General features: G+C 42.9%; 1 long non-coding RNA gene across 2 annotated transcripts in view; it reads right to left on the reverse strand.

Moving 5' to 3' along the window:
* LOC135098393 (uncharacterized) overlaps window positions 1–16,140 on the reverse strand; it is a 58,282-nt gene extending 42,142 nt beyond the window's left edge. The window contains exons 1-3 of one of the 2 annotated variants that reach the window (XR_010266945.1): window positions 15,998–16,140; window positions 2,689–2,789; window positions 1,601–2,196 (exon numbers count right to left, since the gene is read on the reverse strand). This is a non-coding gene — a long non-coding RNA (uncharacterized LOC135098393). The remainder of the gene's footprint in view (window positions 1–1,600; window positions 2,197–2,688; window positions 2,790–15,997) is intronic. The other variant, XR_010266944.1, reaches the window with a different exon arrangement.
* Between the last annotated feature and the right edge of the window lie 6,360 nt (window positions 16,141–22,500).

A 22,500-nucleotide genomic window follows, 5' to 3' on the forward strand; every position in this document is an offset into this window, starting at 1 on the left:
TTCCTTATCTCTTAGTAGAAAACGCAGGCCGGCAGGTGTGTCCTTGTACCGTCTTGGGATACTGCCGCCTGCCTCGGACCCGCCAGCTGCAACATAAGCAGTTTCTAAGGAACATATCAAAACAGAGTCTAAGTGGAGGCCGCCTCTCCCCCCTTGCTAAGCAGCAGGACAGGACGGGGAACACGCGGACCCTCTTGTTTCATTATTTACGCCGCACAAGACATGCCAGGGGTTGGGAAAATGTTTTAAAATGTAAGAGTATTGTGTGTCTTGTGAATCCCCAAAACTCCGCCCACTGATATGCTGGAGGTAGTAGAAGTGATGGTGGTGGTGGTGGTGGTAAGGACTATACAGGTACTGTGTAGGTTATGTATTGAAAGTACACTGCTACTATTGCTGCTGCTGCGATTATCACTATTTCTAATATTAATACCACAACAACAACAGCTACTACTACTACTTCTGCTATTACCATCATATAAACCAGAATCAAACTACCTTCGTGTTTACACATAAAAACAACAAAACGAAAAGTTCCAGACACCACGACCAGTTCCAGGTGTGTCATGGTATTCCTTCACTGAACTAATTCAACTCATAGGAAGATAAATAAGAAATAATGGAAATCCTTCTGGTGTTGACTAGAGATTAAAGAGAAAAAATGTGTCTTAAATAAGAAATAATGGGGATCCTTCTGGTGTTGACAAGAGATTAAAGAGAAAAAATGTGGCTTCAATAAGAAAAAATGGAGATCCTTTTGGTGTTGACAATTACAAGAGATTAAAGAGAGAAAATGTGGCTTTACTCCTGCATTAGTGAACTGGACTGAAAAATGGTGAGAGTAAGTACAAAGTCCCTGGCAGCGCGGTCATAATCTTTAGCGACAGCAGAAACAAAAATGCTGGAAATGAGTATGAGAAGTAAAACACACCACGTACATTCTCTCTCTCTCTCTCTCTCTCTCTCTCTCTCTCTCTCTCTCTCTCTCTCTCTCTGTATAATAATTTTTTAAAAAAGTGCAATTCTTGGCTGGTTTTAGCCGAGAATGTGAAGCCGGGAGCGAAGTGCAGCCGGGGTTCCGGGTCTTGTGTCTTTTCATTGCTTCTTCCGTATCTTTATAAGCTTTTCTGTGGCTTCAGCGTACCGTAGGTGTGTGTGCTGGTGAGTATATCTATGGTTTTCATTTGATATTATACTGTTTAATTTGATTACTACTAAGCATGGTACTTCAGCTTAACGATACGTGTAAAAAATATAATTTCCTGGTCTTTATTTATTCATCAAAAGACCGCCCCCCCCCCCCCCCACTTCCATGCCGTATGGTCTTCTGTAGCAAACAATGTGACCTTTCCTTAATACTAGGAATTGTTCCGAGTTGTTACCTCACTCGCACGACCAGCGCTATCATAACGGTGTAACAATACTTCCTATCGCAGCCGCAGCCACCCACCAACACAACACTGTAAAGGTGAACAAGAATCATGTACTTCTCATAGCGGCGGCGGCGGTGTGTTGAGGCAGCACTTCCACAGTATACGGGGGAAAAATGGAGATATTTCCTTCCTATCACTACTAACGAGAACAAGAATCATGTACTTACTCTTAGTAGCGGCGGTGGTTATGGCGGTGGTGATGGCCGTGGTGGCGGTAGTGATGGAGTGTTAGTGTAACTCAAGCACCGAATTATTATCACACCTATGCTTTTTTCCAACGATCAATAATCATTCGCCATAGTTTCCATAGTTTCATCACTACAACACGCTTAGTGATCCGACTGTATGCGCTGCACCAATACACAGTCTTGATAACACAACATTGCAGTGTTCAGCACAAGAGACTTCCTGGCCACGGTGACAGTTACCATGGCGCCGCTCCGTCACGTGTGTTGAGAGCACTCGCCTGCCTCCTCCACGATGTCTCTCGTTAAAAGAGACTGCATAACCGATACGGTCCTGCACCACACAGTTCACTCCCGAGACTCAGCATCTACTCAGTCCTGGCTGATCATCCACTCTCCCAGACACCTGCGTTATCCGGAATTCCGCGGCCAGGACAAAACTCACGTGCATTCTTCCTCTTACGGCAGATCACTCTCCACGAGACCAGAGGCCCACTGCGTCACGGTGTCGTTTCGTCCCAACTCGTGTACTTGGCGCTGGCTTGTTCTGTAAATACATAGAGGCAGCGGCGTGATATCTGTCCAAGAAATTGTATACACACGAATGTATCATAATTTTACATACTAATATAGTTTTTTTTTTATATGGAAATAAGAGTTATGCTGTCAATAAAGGAGACGTGGACGCTGATAGAGATGAGCATGAACAGTGAGTGACGCAGTGAAGCAGCTCGAGCGTTTCAGCTCGTAACCAACCTGTGAGTAATTAACATGACTCACAGAAACAAAGATGAGGTGACGCAGGAACATTGCTGTTTACAATGAGACAGAGTGAGATGGAGGGAAGAAATTGCGGTAGAACTGGAAAGGATGGGAGTCACTAAGGAAGATGCAATGGACAGAAACAACTGGAGAAGACTCGTACAAGGAGCCAACCCCTCACTCTAGGAAACGGCGATAGGAGAAGCAATATTGTTATCTGGTGCGCAAGACTCATCAGTATATAGGAAGAATAAACTGCAGAAGACCTGTATACTTATACAACTATTTGTGGTAAGCTACATACGTACATTTACGCCACACACAATCATATCAGCCTCGTCCCTTGAGTCTCGCGCTGCCAAGATGATTCGTCTCAGGATTCAGTTCCAAGTGCCGTCCATCGAGAGATCTGCGACGTCACAAGAGATTAAGGAAGGTCAGGCAAGAGAGGGATGGATAGGTAGTGTAGGACAGGCTGGTTGTGAGATGGCTAGGACAGAGTGGAGAATAACCTGGATAGGGGACAAGGCAAGGGAGGAGAGAAAGGGATGACTAGGCAGGAGGATGACAGGTTGGGTGTGGGGATAGCTGGGTGGGGATGGGAAGGAGTGGAAAAAGAATGGTTGGGTGCAAGAAGACGCCAGTACGAGTATGTGGAAGAATTATTGTGTGTGTGTGCGTGTCAAAATTAATCAAATCTAACGTGAGTTTCTATACTACTTTGTTTCATTATGCTTTATATGATCACCAGAGAGACTTTACCCGTTAATATTTCACAATTGTGTGGTGGAGCTTCACTACTGGAGGCGTGAAAAGTTTACCTCCTCACTACTCAGAATAATTAAATATAACATGACTTTTTATGCCACACTGTATGTTACCTTATATGAACACTGCTATTGTCTCCCTCTTAATACTCTGTGAGGTAAGTGTGTGGTGGAGATTCATCAGTGGAGGCGTAGAATGGTTAAGCTCCACACCACTCCCACTAATCAAATTTAACATGACTTTTTGCACTTTTTTCTACGTTCTAATACGTTTATAAAATCACTAGACTTTATTTTTCGTCTCAGTAGTTCATGTTATTTAAGTGCGAGGCGGGCATTCACTAGTAGGGGAGACTTCTCAACCACTTCATATATTACAATTCTTTCTGAAGCAGCGTTAATAAACTCACCACACACTTGACTTTTCCTGACTGGTTCGTATCGATATTAAGTTAAAGTAAGGCAGAAATTCATTGGTGACAGGAGCTTCCTCAGTCGCCTCGCCACTGCAGTACAGGCAAGAACTTTTAAGCTTAATTTAAAAAGCCCTCTTTAACTTTTTACACGAGTTTCTAGGCTACGTTTATAATGTTGACCTTATGTTTTATTTACTTTATTTATTTATTTTTTTTTATTGTTTCATTGTAAGAGGCAGAATCTCAGCTTAATTTAACACAAGTACCTTCTTTTTTTTCCACACAAGACTTTTACAGCGACGTTTATGAATATTCATCAACAAACACCCAAACAGTTTTTCTTCCTTACTGTATTCTTAACCGATTTGGTACCTTATCTTAATACCTGGAGAGAGAGAGAGAGAGAGAGAGAGAGAGAGAGAGAGAGAGAGAGAGAGAGAGAGAGAGAGAGAGAGAGAGAGAGAGAGAGAGAGAGAGAGAGATAGTCGAACAGACAGAGCAAGACAGAAAGACAGAAACACAAACGAACAAGGACAAAAAGACAAACGCAGACAGACGGGCGACCAAAGAACGATGACAAAGAAATTGAAGTAGATTTTTCAATTTTCAGAAAAAAAGAGAAGAAAAAGGAAAGAAAACGTTCCCATAACTGACAGGAGAGCTTCAGCATTTATCAGGAAGTGAATAGTTAAAAAGCGGCTGCTGTTCAAAGTTTGATTAAAGATGCAATATAAAAAATAATCCTGTGTGTGACGAGGGGCTTCCCCACGCTGCCGGAACTGCCACTAATGACTCAGTCGCCTTCAGGATACAATGAATACTGTCCGGGATGAAATGACGGAATGGGAGTGGCGGTGTGTGTGTGTGTGTGTGTGTGTGTGTGTGTGTGTGTGTGCTACATTTTATAAAGCTTGATGTAGGGATGGTAGCAACGATTTTGCCTCGGTAAATAATACTTGTGAAACAGGAATTTAATTGTACTTGATGTGTTTGTATGGTGAAGGTTTTAGTTAGGAAATATTTTTAAAGCTGGATCTGAGATGTATTGCATAGAAGTAATGAAGTAAAGCAGTAAAGAAGCAAGGACCTCATGTATTTAATGTTTTAGTTTGATCGCAATGTTGATGTGTGTGTGTGTGTGTGTGTGTGTGTGTGTGTGTGTGTGTGATCTGCAGCGCCTCACATCCTTCCAGCCTGGCGTGGCGGGCGTGAACTACCTGCGTGAGAGAAGCTCGTGTGCGGCCTGCTGCTGGCGGGAATGGCGGCCTGCTAAGTGGTGGTGGTGGTAGTGGTGGTGGTGAGAGATCGGGTAGTGCATGATGGTTGTGGTGGTAATGAGGGGTCGGGGAGTTTTTGGTGATGGTGGTGGTGGTGGCAAAACATACAGAAGCAGGAGAAAAATGAGCAGAAAGCAGTGAAAAGGAACCGGAAGAATTAGTAGGACTATAAGGGGGAAAACCGATGCTATGGTCACACAACTCATACTGTAGGGATGAATCAGCAGGAAGCAGAGGAGAGGAAGTAGAAGAATTAGCAGGAAGCAGAGAAGGACGGGCGATAACATGGTCCCACAACACTAAAACAGGGAAAGAATTAGCAGAAAGCAGAGGAGAGAGAGAGAGAGAGAGAGAGAGAGAGAGAGAGAGAGAGAGAGAGAGAGAGAGAGAGAGAGAGAGAGAGAGAGAGAGAGAGAGAGAGAGAGATAGTGATGGTATGGACACGTCACCTTACACCACGTCACTTTGCACCACCACCATCACCACCACAACCAAGCATGGCAGGGAAAAGGTAAAAGCAAGACACGAATACTTACCACCATCTCGTATTACACACACACACACACACACACACACACACACACACACAAAGACCCTGGAATGAAACACCGACACCTCAGCGCTCGGGCATTACAAACAGCGAAACGAGACTTTTTTTTTGGCGCAGGGTCGGTGTGTTGGCGTGCGGAGCTATCAAGGCGCTCAGCTGGTGAAGGACGGCAGGTACAACAGCGGCGAGAAACTGAGAGGGACCTGAGGCAATAAGTTCAGGCGGGGAGGTGATATCAGGCTCTTATGACCAATTCACCTCAGAAAAAAATCGGGCCTCATATCATACTTTTCCCCAAGTTACTACGCGAAACTGAACTTAAGAACCGCCCATCACGGGGAACACCATAAAGGGAGCTTTGACGTGTAACTGATTGAGTCCACGAGAGGAGAGGTGAGGTGAGGGGAGGGGAGGGGAGGAAGGGAAGGGAAGCTAAGGCAGGCGAGGCAGGAGTCAAACAGTGTCTGCTATCTTCTGACCTATCTTTTGTTTCCTCCTCGTGTCCTTAAGGTTTTATGAAATATTTTGCATTAATTGGTTAACTAAATTTGCTGCAACACAGCGGTCACATGTTGCAATTGTTTTGGCAGGGCAGGAATCAAAGACTGCCTGCTGACTTATGGTCTGTTCTTCTTGTGCTTTCTCCTCATAGCATAGCCTTCATGTTTCCTGTAATGTTCTGCATTAATTCGTTTATTTAATTTGCTTCAACACTATATGGTGCGAAAAATTTCTAAACACAAAAAAAAAAAAAAAAATTACCTACACAAAAAAATTTACTCCTTAATTTTTTTTCTTAATTTTTTTATTCAATTAAGTTTATGATATAGCATACAATTTTCACAAAATTTACACACAAGCGAATTTTCCTTGTTAATTCTCTTCGGTAAAGCATGCGAAGTTTCGTGTACAAAACACGAGACAAATACTTCACTAGTTGCCAAACACGACAGTCGTATTACAAGTATTAGATGCCCAAGCATGCTAACAGGTGATTATCCACAGCTGTCACGAAATGTTCACCTTTGCTGGTGTAATTATCATGAGAGTGAGGACCTCTGCTCTCCTTGATTAGTGAGTACAACCTGGTCACCTCGCCTTGCCCACGACACTGCTCCCCTCTTCACCACCTCTCTTCCCCTCACTTCGCCTTTCCCCGACCCTCACCAGTTTCGTCTCTTATCCAAACCATGACACCCCTCCCTTCTTCACCACCTCCCCTCGGCTCGCCTATCCCCCCCACGCCTCAATTTCGTTTCTTATCCACCACTCACCACCCTTCATTCATCTTCATCCCCATTCTCATTTTTCTTTTCCTACCCAACCACGCTCCCAGTCCCGCCTCAATTCCATCTCTCCTCTCCCACCCATCCCTGCCTCGTCCCGCCCAGCCCTGTCCTCTGTTCATGCCTGGGGACTATGCAGCAGCAGCAGTCAGTGACCCGAGGCTCCTTCAGGTCGTCCTTCACACGTAACACAGTGCAGACTTGATGAAGACGACAGTCGTCATGTAATCTGAATGTTGGAATATATTTATTTTCAGAGATTTACACGTGAGTGGAGTCACGACAAGATGTATTCCCGAGACTTATAGACTTTGAGACGCAAGAAAACACAGCAAGACGCTCATTGCTGTGGCTTGTAACATTATCAAGTCACAACAATATCATGATGTAATCTGAATATTTACATATATTCAACGGCGGAGAATATACATCGGGGTGAAGACACAGCAAGACACGTTACTGAGATTACAGACTTAAGAATACAATGCAGTCATGATATACTGTATGTTTATGGTTTTTGACACATAAAGGTCAAACATAGCATAGCATAACATAGCACAGTATAGCACAGCATAGCATAACAGTGTAAAATAACAACACTAAGTTGGGTCAGTTCCCAGCACACTGAGGTCTCATTTACCTCTCTCGAGACTTCCACACCGCACCTCCACTACTTTCAAAAGGCTCTAGTTAGTTAGTTGCACGGGATTCTAAGAGTTTTTTCTCTGGTTGTAATGGCATACATCATTTCTACGTCACTAACAGGAGAAACACTCTTCATAACCTAGCTAATCATCTCTGTAGCCTTTGAAAATAGTCGTGGTGAGAGAGCAAAGCGTTTTAGGACGCGGACTTTTGCTTCTTTAGACACAGAGGCAGGCGAGAGCAGTTGATGAATGGCCTGCTACGCACACCCGCTTCGTCCCGCCTTCGGTGTATGATAATAGCAAATGTCATTCATAATCATTCGTCTTTTAACAATTATATATCATGAAATTGTGTTTTTTTCTTTTCCTTTTTTTTTTTTTTTTTACAAAATAAGAAGAAGAATATAGCTTTACGGGGCATAAGAAGGACAAAAAAAAAAGGAAACGATATGACTAGCGGTGGATCATGTCAACATTTTGAACGTTTTCTTGGCTTGTCAATACAATATGAAGGCAAAGTCAAAATAATACTAGGAAAAGAAAAGGTAAACAATAAATACACAAAAACCATATTACAAAAAAAAAAAAAAAATGTGTTGGCAATGTATTGATAACTTATAGCAAATGTTGTGTAGCCTAATCCGTAAAACCATTCGTGTGGCTCACTAATAAGGTTTTTATTTAAAGTTTATATGTAATATTTTCATCACGAAAAAAAAATTTTTTATTCATATTCAGCAAAAAAAAAAAGAAAAAAAAAAAAAAAAAAAAAAAAAAAAAATATATAAATATATATATATATATATATATATATATATATATATATATATATATATATATATATATATATATATATATATATATATATATATATATATATATATATATATATATATACACATACCAGTCATCACTGGTCAGAGAGAGAGAGAGAGAGAGAGAGAGAGAGAGAGAGAGAGAGAGAGAGAATACATAAATGACAGAGAACGAGTAGGTGGCTTGTAGTTGCCAGTCAGTTTTAAGGGCTGGGAGAGGTGTCTGCGTATTTGTGCCGCTGGACAGTGACGTACACTGAAGCCCACACAAGAGTTAGGAAGGTAGCAGTGGGTGTACGAGTAAGTGACGAGGCGCTGAGCAGCTCGGTGAGTACTGAACAGGGAAGCTTAATTGGTACAAAGTATGCATTTGTTGCAGGTGTTTTGTTGTTAGCCAATTAGCTGTGCCCTTGTTGGTGGCTGTGACTAAGCTGTCTGCTCCTTGTTGACGTGTTCAGCAGGTTGTGTGGGGGGGTTCCACTCATACTGCTGTACTAGACAGGGTGGAATCAAAAGCTTTTCGTCTCATCAACTCCTTTCCTCTAACTGACTGTCTTCAGCCCCTCTCTCACCGCCGCAATGTTGCATATCTAGCTGTCTTCTACCGCTATTTTCATGCCAACTGCTCTTCTGATCTTGCTAACTGCATGCCTCCCCTCCTCCCGCGGCCTCGCTGCACAAGACTTTCTTCTTTCTCTCACTCCTATTCTGTCCACCTCTCTAACGCAAGAGTTAACCAGTATTCTCAATCATTCATCCCTTTCTCTGGTAAACTCTGGAACTCCTTGCCTGCTTCTGTATTTCCACCTTCCTATGACTTGAATTCCTTCAAGAGGGAGGTTTCAAGACACTTATCCACCAATTTTTGACCACTGCTTTGACCCTTTTAAGGGACTGGCATTTCAGTGGGCATTTTTTTTTATTAGATTTTTGTTGCCCTTGGCCAGTATCCTTCCTACATAAAAAAAAAAAAAAAAAAAAAAAGCTGTCCTGCGAACAGCGGATGCTCAGAACAGCCAAAGGAGTGTTGATAAACATATACGTGCGGTGCTGAAGACTTAGGTGAATGATTAGCCACAAATAGCGATGAAACAGATCCTGTAAAGCACTTGTTCACAAACTTCTTTTCGTCTTTTCCCCCTTCAAGCAGTTCCCCTGTCCGGATTTCCTCCTTCATACAATGACAAGGAAATGTTCAAACTCCTACAAAGTCATTACTAAAGACGATCGTACCATAAATTTTGATTTGTATTTGTATATACTACTGCAACAAAAGCAAACTACAACATTATATGTGTTTTTTTCTTCTGTCGTTCAGAGAGAGAGAGAGAGAGAGAGAGAGAGAGAGAGAGAGAGAGAGAGAGAGAGAGAGAGAGAGAGAGAGAGAGAGAGAGAGAGAGAGAGAGAGAGAGAGAGAGAGAGAGCTCACAGCAGTGCAGGGACTCCACAATCATGTGGACTTTCCCACACACCAGCGTGGAGGCTCCCTGGACCCAGTGGTGACGGACCTGCCTCAAGAATGTGTTCAGTGCCTCCCTCTCGACTGTGTGGGCAGCTCTGACCATCATGCCGTGCTCACGACCGTCAGCGTTGCCCCGGCGCGTGACGAGGATCACCAGCAAGCCACCTGGCTGTGTCACCGCGCCGACTGGGTGGCTGTGCGGCAGGCCCTGGCCCTGACAGATTGGGACACAATATTCACCGGGGACCCGCACCATGACACCACCGCCCTCACTACTGTCCTCTGCACACTGCAGCAGCAACACGTGCCACACAGGACGTACTCAACCAGCGCAAAAGACCATTCCTGGTTCGGGTACAGGTGCAAGACTGCTGCTGAGCAAAAGTACAAAGCCTGGACGCGGTACAAGAGGCACAGTGTAACAAAGCCCCACACAGAAGAACGTGCAAGATCATGATAAAGACGGTGAAGTGGGCCAAGGCAAGGTGCGAGGCGAATATGAGGCGGAAGCTGACCTCCAACCAGGTTGATGCCAAACAGTGGTGGGGATTAGTAAAGGAGAGGCAAGGTGTCTCCTCTCATGAATGTATCCCCGCCCTGACGGGTATATGGCCGTCTCCAGCCAAGAAAAAACAGACCTCCTCGTCCGCCAGTTCGCTGAAAAAATGACAACTCCAGAGCCAGACAGGCAACTACCCGCCCTCCCCCGCCTTACTGTCTCGAGACTGGAGGGCGTTGCCATCTCTGAGGACGCCATCAGAAGACACCTGAGGGATGTCAACACCAGGAAGGCCCCTGGTCTTGACAGCGTGACCCCACATCTCAAAAAGTGTGCTGTTGAGCTCGCTGGCCCTCTCGCACAAATGTTTCCCCGCTGTTTGCAGCGAGGGGTCTGGCCGTCACTATGGAAGGAGGCGCGACTCACACCCGTGCATAAAGAGAAGTCGAGGTCTGAGCCAGGTAACTACCGGCCTTGTTACCAGCCAGTCTCGCTCCTCTCCGTACTCAGTAACATCTTGGAGAGGATCATAAGCGAGCAGCTCACCGAACACCTCGAGCAGCACCACCTGCTGTCGCCAAAGTACTGTGGCTTCAGAAAAGGCCGCTCCACCTCAACTTGAAAGCGAGCGCATACCTGAATAGCCTAGGTCATGTTGCATGCAGTGACCAACAAGTGATGGTGCATTCTGACTCACTGACTTTCTGTACCCTTCAACCATCACCTTCCCCTTTGTGTAGCTGTACGTAATATTGTCACACAATTCACACTCTACAGTAAACAGAGAGAGAGAGAGAGAGAGAGAGAGAGAGAGAGAGAGAGAGAGAGAGAGAGAGAGAGAGAGAGAGAGAGAGAGAGAGAGAGAGAGAGAGAGGGGGGTGACAGACACGCAAACAGAAACGTACGTACATACATACATACATACATACATACATACTCGTACATACATACATACAGACAGACAGACAGACAGACAGACAGACAGACAGACAGACAGACAGACATAAAGATAAATAAATACAGACACAGAAACAGAGAGACAGCAATATGTATACATAACATACATACATACATACATACATACATACAGACAGACAGACAGACAGACATACATACAGACAGAGTGACATACAGACATATCGGATAGAGTGCATCAATTAACACCGGCCAGTGAGCAGCTGTTGCATTTGGTGTTGTTTGTTGCAGTGCGTGTATTCGATGAGAGTGTTACTTCATCGTCACCTTTATTCACGCAGCGTGTCATTTCCTTCACCTTCTTCACTCTATTGCTATTATACATTTATATTGTGCCTACTAAAAAAATGCACCAAATTATTAACACAGCTCATTTATATGTAACTTACTAGACTTGTCTGCTTATCGATTGCCAATATAGCAACGCATTTATTATTGTTATTGCTGTTGTTGTAGTTACTACTATCACCACCACCACCACCACCACCACCACCATCACCACCACTACTACTACTATTTCTATTGTTATTATTATTATTATTATTATTATTATTATTATTATTATTATTATTGTTATTATTATTACTATTATGAGTGCCACTCCCTTCCTGCAGGAGGCGCCGCGGGAGGTGAGAGAGCTGATGCGTCCTCACTATTTACGTTGCTAAATTTGGTTGAAGCTTCACCTGGCGTGGCTTGGCGCAAGTAATCAACACGGCTCTGCATTCAGGCTTGTAGGGACATAAGGGAAGACCCAGTGAAGGTGCCACTCCACAAAGAATGCAGTCCAAAAGATTAGTGAAAATAATGAGAAGCGTATTGAAACCTTCCCTCTGCAACACTTCAAGTCACACTGAAGCAGGCGAGGACCTGAAGTGGTCAGGGTGACAGTGCTGCCGTGGCTTGGAATGGACAGGTAGACTGATCAGTAAACAATTTTGTATTTAAGTTCCCCTCTACAGCAGAATCGAACTGGGAACCTTAGGGCACGGATAAAGAACTGTGCCATAAAGAACTGAGCTACCTGACGTCCAGAGAGAGAGAGAGAGAGAGAGAGAGAGAGAGAGAGAGAGAGAGAGAGAGAGAGAGAGAGAGAGAGAGAGAGAGAGAGAGAGAGAGAGATATTATAAAGGGAAAAATTTAAATTTGAACGTCTCACTCATGAAGCAAATTCAAGGTGATGAGCATTGAAGAATTCCTCCACCACGCAGGAGAGAGAGAGAGAGAGAGAGAGAGAGAGAGAGAGAGAGAGAGAGAGAGAGAGAGAGAGAGAGAGAGAGAGAGAGAGAGAGAGCAAAAACAGTGACGCTTCTGGTATTTACTTTTTGGTTGTGGTGTGGCGGCGGCGAAAGATACTGTCATTTTTTAACATCGCTGACAGAAAAGACGACCACCGCGATGTAAAAGAGCGAAGGAAGAGAATAAAAAAAAAAAGGGACTGAGCAATAAAAAGACGATCGCGGTGAAAATTTTGACATTCTAATAAAAAAAAACACAAAATGAAAATAGCTAAAAATAAAGAAGGTTATGGATGAAAATAGCATTACACAAGAAAGAAGCAGAAGAAAACAACCCAAAATATGAAAAAAATATAAATGAAAACAGCACAAAAAGAGGAATAATGTGGAAAGAAATAGCCCGAACAGGAAACTTATCAACGAAAACTGCCCAAAATATGAAAGTTATTGATAAAATTAGTGTAAAAAGAGAAAAAAAATATGAACGGAAATAACCCGCACAGTAAAGACATGTAAGACAATATCACCAACCACCTATGGGAAAAAAAGAAATCCCAAAATACTTGGCCTTTGGCGCAAAACTGTAAAATTATAGAAAAAAAAAATCGCCTAAAGCATTAACATCATGGAATGAAATCTGACAAAATGTTTGGTCTGTTGAGGAATAATTGCGTAAATAAGGAAATCATAAAAGAAACAGTCTAGAATAGTGAGGTTCTGGAAAGTAACCCAAACCTGCTTCGTTAAAAGATACCTGCAAAATAATCTAAAAAAAAAAAAAAAAGAAAAAACATGAAAATAAAGTTAATAATTCATTTTTTTCTTTTCATTTCATCTACGTAGTACTGTAATATTTTTTTCTCTTTTTTTCATATTTCTCACTTTTTTTCTTTTTATTTGTATTAACATTATTGGTTTCATGCATTTTTATGACGTGTGTGTGTGTGTGTGTGTGTGTGTGTGTGTGTGTGTGTATGTGTGCATACAGATATAGCGTGCCCATTTCTTTTTATTTTTTTTTTCCACATCCACACATTTTGCTACATACTCTTATTTCTACATACATTCATTTTTTTTTCTACAGCGGCTGGAGACATCTGCGTACATTTATTTTATTCTTTAACACTACGAACACTAAATCTTTGCATTACCCTCCTTTGCATCAACTCTTAATATCAACAAACTACTTTTTTAAGTCTCAGAAACACCTATTTCTACAGGTACTCTTCTCTTAACACATTTCGAAACACCTGCATACTTTGCTGCTTTTTTTTTCTTTGCTTTAACATCACTTGCATTCACTCATAACACGAACCAAACTCCTTTTCCACTTCAAACACGTTCATACCTATTATATTTCGCTGATGTATTCACAACAGGCACTTTTAGCTTACTTGAAAGTACCTTCGAGACCTTTTGGAATATAGCTAACTCCATTTCTATTTACAGCGCTCAATATTAAAAGACTTCTTTTTATTTTTTTCTGTATTTTTTCTGTAATGTGTGCTCTCCCTTTCGGCCAGGGCAGTCTTGAGGCACTAATGATCTGTAAACCGTCACCAATTGTGCCTTGTGTGCTCTGCTGAGGCTCAAAGTACAGAGAGAGGCAAAGAAAAGGAAGGGAACGGTATCTTCATGCACTCACGATTCATCTCCTCTTGCCTTCTAGGAAGCCTGCAGCTTTCATTTATTTTATTTGAGTCTGCGCGAATATCTGACCGTTTTCTTACACACTCGTTTTTCTTTTATCGCTTTGGTTCTTTGCAAGAGTTCTGTTTGCTCGCTTTTATGAACTCCTACGTCACTATTCCTCAACTTTCCTCCATAATTCTGACTCCAAGAAGCAATCTGGGGGTGAATTAACTGATACTATACAATAAATGAGGAACAGAGTAATTTTAAAAGACCCATCAGATTATGTTCCCCAGGAGAAAATGAGAACCGAGGAAGCATTGCGTCACGGAGTGGGGAAGAGAGCGGGAGCACACAACAAGTCTCCGTTTAAACCTTTTCGTCGTCACTCTCGTTGCCTGAAGGATACAGGAGAGGGATAACCAATACTTCATTACGTAGACTCTTAATTAACACTGTCACCGTGACATCACGTGAGGTATAAAGGGTTTTCCTCAGTAACACTTAGTAAACTGCGGGAGGCACAGCCGCCACCCGCTAGTGCACTACCTACTGTCCTGTCCGGCCACCGCCGCCCTCAGACCAACGCCGCCACCACCGGCCCATCCTGTAGGCGGTGATCTCCTCAGCAGCCGCGAGGCCAGGGCTGCCCTCATCGTCCGCCACACGCCCACAGACCTGATGCTGCGAGTTCTCAGGGCAGCGCCCCCGCCCCGCTGAACAGGTCGCAGCTCCTTTCCTGACCGGCGAGCAGCACTCCTCGCCGCGCCACCGCACCGCCCACCACCGGGACCCAAGACTCCCCACCTGCGGGCTGGTGCCCGCTTTGTGTATTATGTACATTCATGTATATTTTTTCCTTTGTGCAATATGTATATATGTATATGTTGACATAATACTCAATAAACCTTTAATAATTAATTAACACTTAGTAAAGCTGGTATCCTTCAATGACATTTTACGGGGGAAGAATTAATTACTTGATTATAATATTTTTTGTAGTACTTTAATTAACTTCTCAAGGTACGAGAAGGTTGTCTGCAGGGTTAATTAACTACTGCTAATCATGTAGTTAATGATCTCACTGCCATTAAATACTTCTTTAGCTTTCACTAAACGACCATCAACTGCTTGGCTAGAGAGAGAGAGAGAGAGAGAGAGAGAGAGAGAGAGAGAGAGAGAGAGAGAGAGAGAGAGAGAGTTATATGTAGTAAAAAGGATTGTTTTGACGGAAAGTGAAGAATAGTGAGGTGAGGAAAAAAAATTGATAAAGAAAATAATTGCTTTCTGCTGCCTGGTGAAGAAGAGGACGAGGAGGAGGAGGAGTAATAAAAGAGAGGAAAGATGAGGAATAAAGAAGAGATGGGCGATGAAAGTATAAATGAAGACGGGAAGAAATGAAGGCAGGAAGAGAACAGAAAAGAGGAAAAAAGGGAAGAGAAGAAGAATATTCAGGAAGAGGTGAAAAAAATAAATAAATAAAATAGAGGCCGAAGGAAAAATGAAGATAGAGGAAATGAGGGAAGAAAGTGTGGAAAGATGAGGGACAGAGAGGAAAAGGTGAAATAAAGAAATAGTGGGAGAAATATGGATGGAGGGAGAGGAGGAGAGAGTGTAGAGAATATAAGAAGAATGTGATGAGAGAGAATAAAAGAGAAATATGTGGGAGAGAAGAAGCAGATCACTTCTTACTTGTAGGGTTAGTAACTGGATAAAGGTAAACCAGGTATATAAAGTCATCAACGGGTGAACTGTAGCTGAATTATCTCTCTCTTACCTGTAGAGTGAGTAATTAGACAAATAAGAAAAAAAATGTAGGTGTTGGGATTAATCAACATGTCATGCATATAAAATTGCTTAAGTGTGGAATGATTAATTGATATACCTGAGGAACAGACACGTGTTAAATCATTGGAACAGAACACTCAACATAAAAAAAAAAAAAAAAAAAAAACGAAAAAATAAGGAAAATTATAAAAACCCTTGCCAAAAAAAAAAAAAAAAAAAAATATCCTTACCAGTAAAATAAGACAGGTTATTAAATACCAGATACCTTAGATGTAAATACAGGTAATCTCTCTGACCTGTAACCTTAGTGAGATCATCTGTCACGCTGAGGTTCACCAGCAGTATGAGGAGGGGGCTGTGTGGCCACCTGGCGACGGTACTGCCCTTGGTCACCTGTGAGGGTGTATTACCAGCTGCCAACGCCGCCACCTCTTGCCATGTTCCCGCACCTGAGAGTACCTGTGTGGCAAACAAGGCGTGATTAGTGAGCTTGTTCCTGCGCGCTGTTTCCTCCTTACCCTCCTTCTCCCTGCCACTGCTACCTCTACTCCTCCCACTGCTCTCCTCCACGCCCTCCCTTCCCCACTGTTCTCTGTGGGGTGCTGTCACTTGGTGCTGGGCGGATGGTACTCAGGCCCTACATCTGAGGTCACCTGATCACCGCTTACTCTTATTATTACTATTATTATTATCATTATTATTATGGATCATCGTCATCGTTGTCGTTATCATGAAAGGTTTACAATATTGTTATTATTATTATTATTATTATTATTATTATTATTATTATTAGTAGTGCAAAAAGGGGGGATTCGTATGTATCAGGCACGATGAGGTGAGAGATCTGACCGCCAGCATGCTCAGGGAGGTGTGCCACGATGTCTCCACTGAACCGACCCTCCTGCCGCTAGACGGCGAGCACCTGCGCTACAGAACAGCCAACACCACCAACGAGGCTCGAGTCGACGTCAGTGCACGAGGGTTCTGGACAAGGGGACAGAAAGCATTCGTGGACATACGGATCTTTGACCCGATGGCCGCCTGTCACCACGAACTCTCCCTGGAGGCCGCCCACCGCAAGAATGAGCAGGAGAAGATCCGAGCGTATGGGGAGAGAATCCAACACGTTGACCAGGGCAGCTTCACACCTCTGGTCTTCACCACATCTGGCGGGATGGGCTCCAAGGCTCAGTGCTTCTACTCAAGACTAGCCGACCTAATGGCAGAAAAGAAGCACCAGCCAAGGAGCCATGTCGTCGCATGGATGAGGTGCCGTCTCTCATTCTCCCTCCTCAGATCTGCCCTCCTGTGTCTCAGGGGGACAAAGCATTCCACTCCCATACCTGCAGACTTAGGAGGCCTCGACTGCGAGGCTACAGTGGTGGAGAGTGGCATAAGAGTAGATAGAGTAGAGGTAGAATGAATTTATAGTTAACAACTAATGTGTATATTATAGAGTATTAGATATGGTTGGATGCCACAGTCATTAGCGGGAGCTGGGGCTAATGACCTCCAAGTAATGGAGCCCCTAATTGACACATCAATAAACATGGGGTGGAGGTAGTAGTAGTAGTATTATTATCAGTAGTAGTAGTAGTAGTAGTAGTAGTAGTAGTAGTAGTAGTAGTAGTAGCAGCAGCAGTAGCAGTAGTAGTAAAAGTATTAGTAAATTTGTTATCATAGTTATTAGTAATCATTGTCATCATTGTCAATATGATAAAAAATTACGTTATTATTATTATTATTATTATTATTATTATTATTATTATTATTATTATTATTATTATTATTATTACCACTACTATTACTACCATCGCAAGAGGTGGCGTGGGTAAATCCCTGATTGGCGGCAGATCAAAGTGTCGGTGGTGGTGGCTGGGCGCGTGAGGAGCCACCAGTAGCACCAAGCGTCATTAAGCACCGAGTTGTTTGGTGGTGGAAATTAGCACAGTGGGTCCCTCTTGTCTTGCCTCTTTCATGTCACCACTCAGAACAAATTCATTTTAAACGAGGACGTCGAGAAGAAAAGAAAAAAGCCTGATTCCAGCTTGTCGCACGCACCATTCTGGGGTATTTGTCACCATTTTATCAGTGACCTGTCTGTCTGTATGTATGTATGTATGTATATTGTATGTACGTATGTATGTATATACCGTATGTCTCTGTCTCTCTGTCTCAGCTTTATTGTTTGGTCGTAAGTGTGTGTGTGTGTGTGTGTGTGTGTGTGTGTGTGTGTGTGTTTACCCTCACTCCCCTTCTCTCTCTCTCTCTCTCTCTCTCTCTCTCTCTCTCTCTCTCTCTCTCTCTCTCTCTCTCTCTCTCTCTCTCTCTCTCTCTCTCTCTCTGTCTCCCAATCGTGGACCAAGCTGCTACGTGTGCTGCCTTGCGAAATATATCGGGAAGGAAGAAATTGGGACTAATACAGACGCGACGTAAGGAGAGAGAGGAGTGAATCACGAATAGCAGGAATAAGACAAGTTGGCTGAGCAGAGGAAAGTAATGATTGGGTTGGCGGGAATCGTGAAGTCAGAGAAATAAAATGAACTGAATGGAAATCTCTTAAAAATGTTACGTGTATGAGGAATGATGGAATGGTGGAGGTTGTGAAGGTAATAGTGTAATGATCACGTGATTTAGAGGGTGTGTAGGTAAAAAAATATTATCGAGGTAGTGATGGAATGATGGAGATGTTTATGATGGTGATGGCAGAGGAATGGTAGACTGATAGATGTTTGCAGGTTATGAAAGGAATTGTGAAATGTTCATGTAATTTGCAGGATATGCAAGTAAAAGAATAGATGAGGTAGTGATGGAGTGATTGTGTTGATGATGATGATGATGATGAGGAACATAAGCAAGAATTATCACTGTATTCTTCCACAGTGATGGTGGTGGTGGTTGTGGTGAGGAAGAGAGGTGAGAATTATTATTAATCTCCCTCTGTGACGGTGGTGGTGGTGGTGGTGGTGGTGGTGGTGGTGGTGTTCGTGAGGAATATAGGCAAGAATCACTGCTATTTTTCCCTATGATGGTGGTGATTGTGATGATCATGAGGAAGATAAGTAAGAGTCACTGTCATCTTCCCATACAGCTCCACTAGGAGGCAAAAAAATTTAAGAACATTTTCCGCTCTCCTCAGGCTGCCTTTGTGTTTTAGTCTGGATAGATGATGGTAAGGAAGATCTTTTGTTACGTAAGAGGGACACAAAGGCCAACAAAAACTGAGAGAAAAAAAAATAAATAAATAAAAATCAAGAATCACCATCATTATCTTCTATTATTTCAGTAGAGGATGAAGGCATCTAAGAAAGTTCTCTACCTCCCTTCTTTGGTTTCCTATCTACTTCAGTCCACCGCGAGATGGACCGATGATAATAGGGAAGATAATTAAGAAACACTATCATTATCTTCTGTGATGCCACTAAAGGATAAACTGAATCTAAAGGACATTTTCCACTCCTTTTCATTGGTTGTCGTCTACTTCAGTGCACACCACCACCGAGAGATAACACGAACATAAATAATAACGGAAAAAAAAAACATTATAAAGATATCCAAGAACATTTATTCTCTACTCATTTTTTTCTTTTTTCTTTTATTTATTTATTTTTGTTATTTACTTTAGTCCATACCCAACAACATTATAGATAACAAGAACATTAATATTTAGTAAAAACAATGACTTCTTATCCGGTGCACACCAAGCAACACTGCACATAACAAGAACACAAGAAACAATTAGAGAAAGAAAAACAACATTCATGACAGAGAACAAAGACGACAACAATGATTCACTAAGCCACAGAATTCATCGGATTTGAGCTTCACCAACACGCTCATTAGAGGCAGAAGAAAAAAAAATATAACCTGAAGTGACTTACGATAACTTACTGAGCAAATTAAAGTGAATTGGAGTGAATAGAGAGAGAGAGAGAGAGAGAGAGAGAGAGAGAGAGAGAGAGAGAGAGAGAGAGAGAGAGAGAGAGAGAGAGAGAGAGAGAGAGAGAGAGAGAGAGAGAGTCCGAGAGAGAGAGAGAGAGAGAGAGAGAGAGAGAGAGAGAGAGAGAGAGAGAGAGAGAGAGAGAGAGAGAGAGAGAGAGAGAGAGAGAGAGAAAATGTCAGGGTGTAATTAATCTTTAGTCTTTCTCTCTCACTTCCTTTGTCATTATGGTTTGTATCACTGTCACTTGCTGTTGATTTATGTGCGTGGCGATCGTTCTCAGAGCTCCGTGTTAGGTTTTCCAGTGGCTCGCTATTATTGATAAGTCTTCATCAGGGAGGAGATGTGGAGTGTGGGTTTACTTGCTTGCTTGTCTCAGTGGTTATTGGGGCTGGTGATGGTGGTGGTGGTGGTGGTAGCGGTAGTGGTCGTGCAGCCTCTGGTGTTTAGGGAGGTGCATCAGACCTATGTCATCTTTGGGGCACAAGGGGAACAGACTGTTAAGCTCGTGCTCCGATAAGCGTCTCTTCAGGTGTTTGTGCTTCTGCTGGAGGAACTTGCGCGTCAAGCTCTGATAAATTTCTTTCGCGACAGACTAGTATTTTCTCAATTTGTTTTTGCTCATGTTATTTAATTTTACTTTGACCTCCGCGCGGCTGGCCCGATTTTCCATTTCCTTACAAAAGAACTTGTATTCATCGTCGATATCGTGAACGAGGCTCTCCACGTAGCCTTGAAGCTTCTCACAGACAGGGCCGTGGCAGGGAAAGGGCGTCTCCTGTCCTTGCATTGTAGCCACAGTCTGTAAAATCAGCAACACGGAAGTCATGTCTGAGTGACTTTGCGGCTTCCCTCCATTTCCCCGCTGTGCCTTTGCGAGGACGTGCTCATTCAGGTACTCGAGGCGGCCTTTACCCTTTGAATGCCAGGAATGAATAAAAATATTGTCTTGAAAGTTAAAAAATTTAGTGCACGATTGCAAAGGACAAAACTGACACAAAAAGGAGTGAATGATAATCAAATCTAACCCTGCCTGACGCTTTACTGCACACTACTGTCACACAGATGAGGTGAAGAGTGTCAGTGGCAGTCGGAGGATTAACTCGCCCTCACCATCACTCTGAGTATGATATCAAGACCGAACTGACAGCAAAGGGAGTGAAAAACGCAGCACAGTTACTAAGACGACGTGAACACCATGCCATTGCCTCAGTGCAGGGTTTCAGAAGACAAAACACACAAGAGGGAGAGAATATTGGAAAAGTTCAAATTATCTAGTGTCTGTTGCACCATTTCGCCTTGATACGCTAAAATTACTCCGTCTCTTATTGGTTTAAAGAATGATGAGTGTTGAAGATGCATTAGATAGCCAAAAGTGAACTCAAATGAAGTGTTATAAGCAGTCTGCGGGTTAACTTGGCCTATCTGAATCTATTGCCTCAAATGCACACAAGACTCCCTTCAAGACAGTCTCCTGTTGCACTGAAGAAAGATATGAGTGTTCAAGATGCATTAGTAAGGCAAGACAGAACTCGATGAAGTGTTATTAGCAGTCCTAAACCTTCTAAACCTTGGTTTAACACAGCTTGTTCTCGTGCTATACATGATAGAGAGGTGGCCCACAAAAGGTACTTAAGCCTTCCATCACCAGAATCTCATGCACTTCATATTTCTGCCCAGAACCATGCCAAGTCTGTTCTCCAACTTGCCAAAAACTCCTTCATTAACAGAAAATGTCAAAACCTTTCAAGATCTAACTTCCCTCGTGATTTCTGGCATCTAGCCAAAAATATCTCCAATAACTTTGCTTCTTCTTCTTTTCCTCCTCTACTTCATCCAGATGGCACCACTGCTATCACATCTATTTCTAAAACTGAACTCTTTGCTCAAACCTTTGCTAAAAACTCTACCTTGGACGATTCCGGGCTTGTTCCTCCCTCTCCTCCACCCTCTGACTACTTCATGCCATGTATTAAAATTCTTCGCAATGATGTTTTCCATGCCCTCAATGGCCTAAACCCTCGGAAGGCTTATGGACCTGATGGGGTCCCTCCTATTGTTACCTTGGACGATTCCGGGCTTGTTCCTCCCTCTCCTCCACCCTCTGACTACTTCATGCCACGTATTAAAATTCTTCGCAATGATGTTTTCCATGCCCTCGATGGCCTAAACCCTCGGAAGGCTTATGGACCTGATGGGGTCCCTCCTATTGTTCTCCGAAACTGTGCCTCCGTGCTTGCACCTTGCCTAGTCAAACTCTTTCAGCTCTGTCTGTCAACATCTACCTTTCCTTCTTGCTGGAAGTTTGCCTACATTCAACCTGTTCCTAAAAAGGGTGACCGCTCTAATCCCTCAAACTACGGTCCTATTGCTTTAATTTCCTGCTTATCTAAAGTTTTTGAATCTATCCTCAACAGGAAGATTCTTAAACATCTATCACTTCACAACCTTCTATCTGATCGCCAGTATGGGTTCCGTCAAGGCCGCTCTACTGGTGATCTTCTGGCTTTCCTTACTGAGTCTTGGTCATCCTCTTTTAGAGACTTTGGTGAAACTTTTGCTGTTGCCTTGGACATATCAAAAGCCTTTGATAGAGTCTGGCACAAAGCTTTGATTTCCAAACTACCCTCCTACGGTTTCTATCCTTCTCTCTGTAACTTCATCTCAAGTTTCCTTTCTGACCGTTCTATTGCTGCTGTGGTAGACGGTCACTGTTCTTCTCCTAAATCTATTAACAGTGGTGTTCCTCAGGGTTCTGTCCTGTCACTCACTCTCTTCTTATTATTCATTAATGATCTTCTAAACCAAACTTCTTGTCCTATCCACTC

Source organism: Scylla paramamosain, unplaced genomic scaffold (genome assembly GCF_035594125.1).
Source record: "Scylla paramamosain isolate STU-SP2022 unplaced genomic scaffold, ASM3559412v1 Contig59, whole genome shotgun sequence".
In the NCBI taxonomy this organism is placed as follows: domain Eukaryota; kingdom Metazoa; phylum Arthropoda; class Malacostraca; order Decapoda; family Portunidae; genus Scylla; species Scylla paramamosain.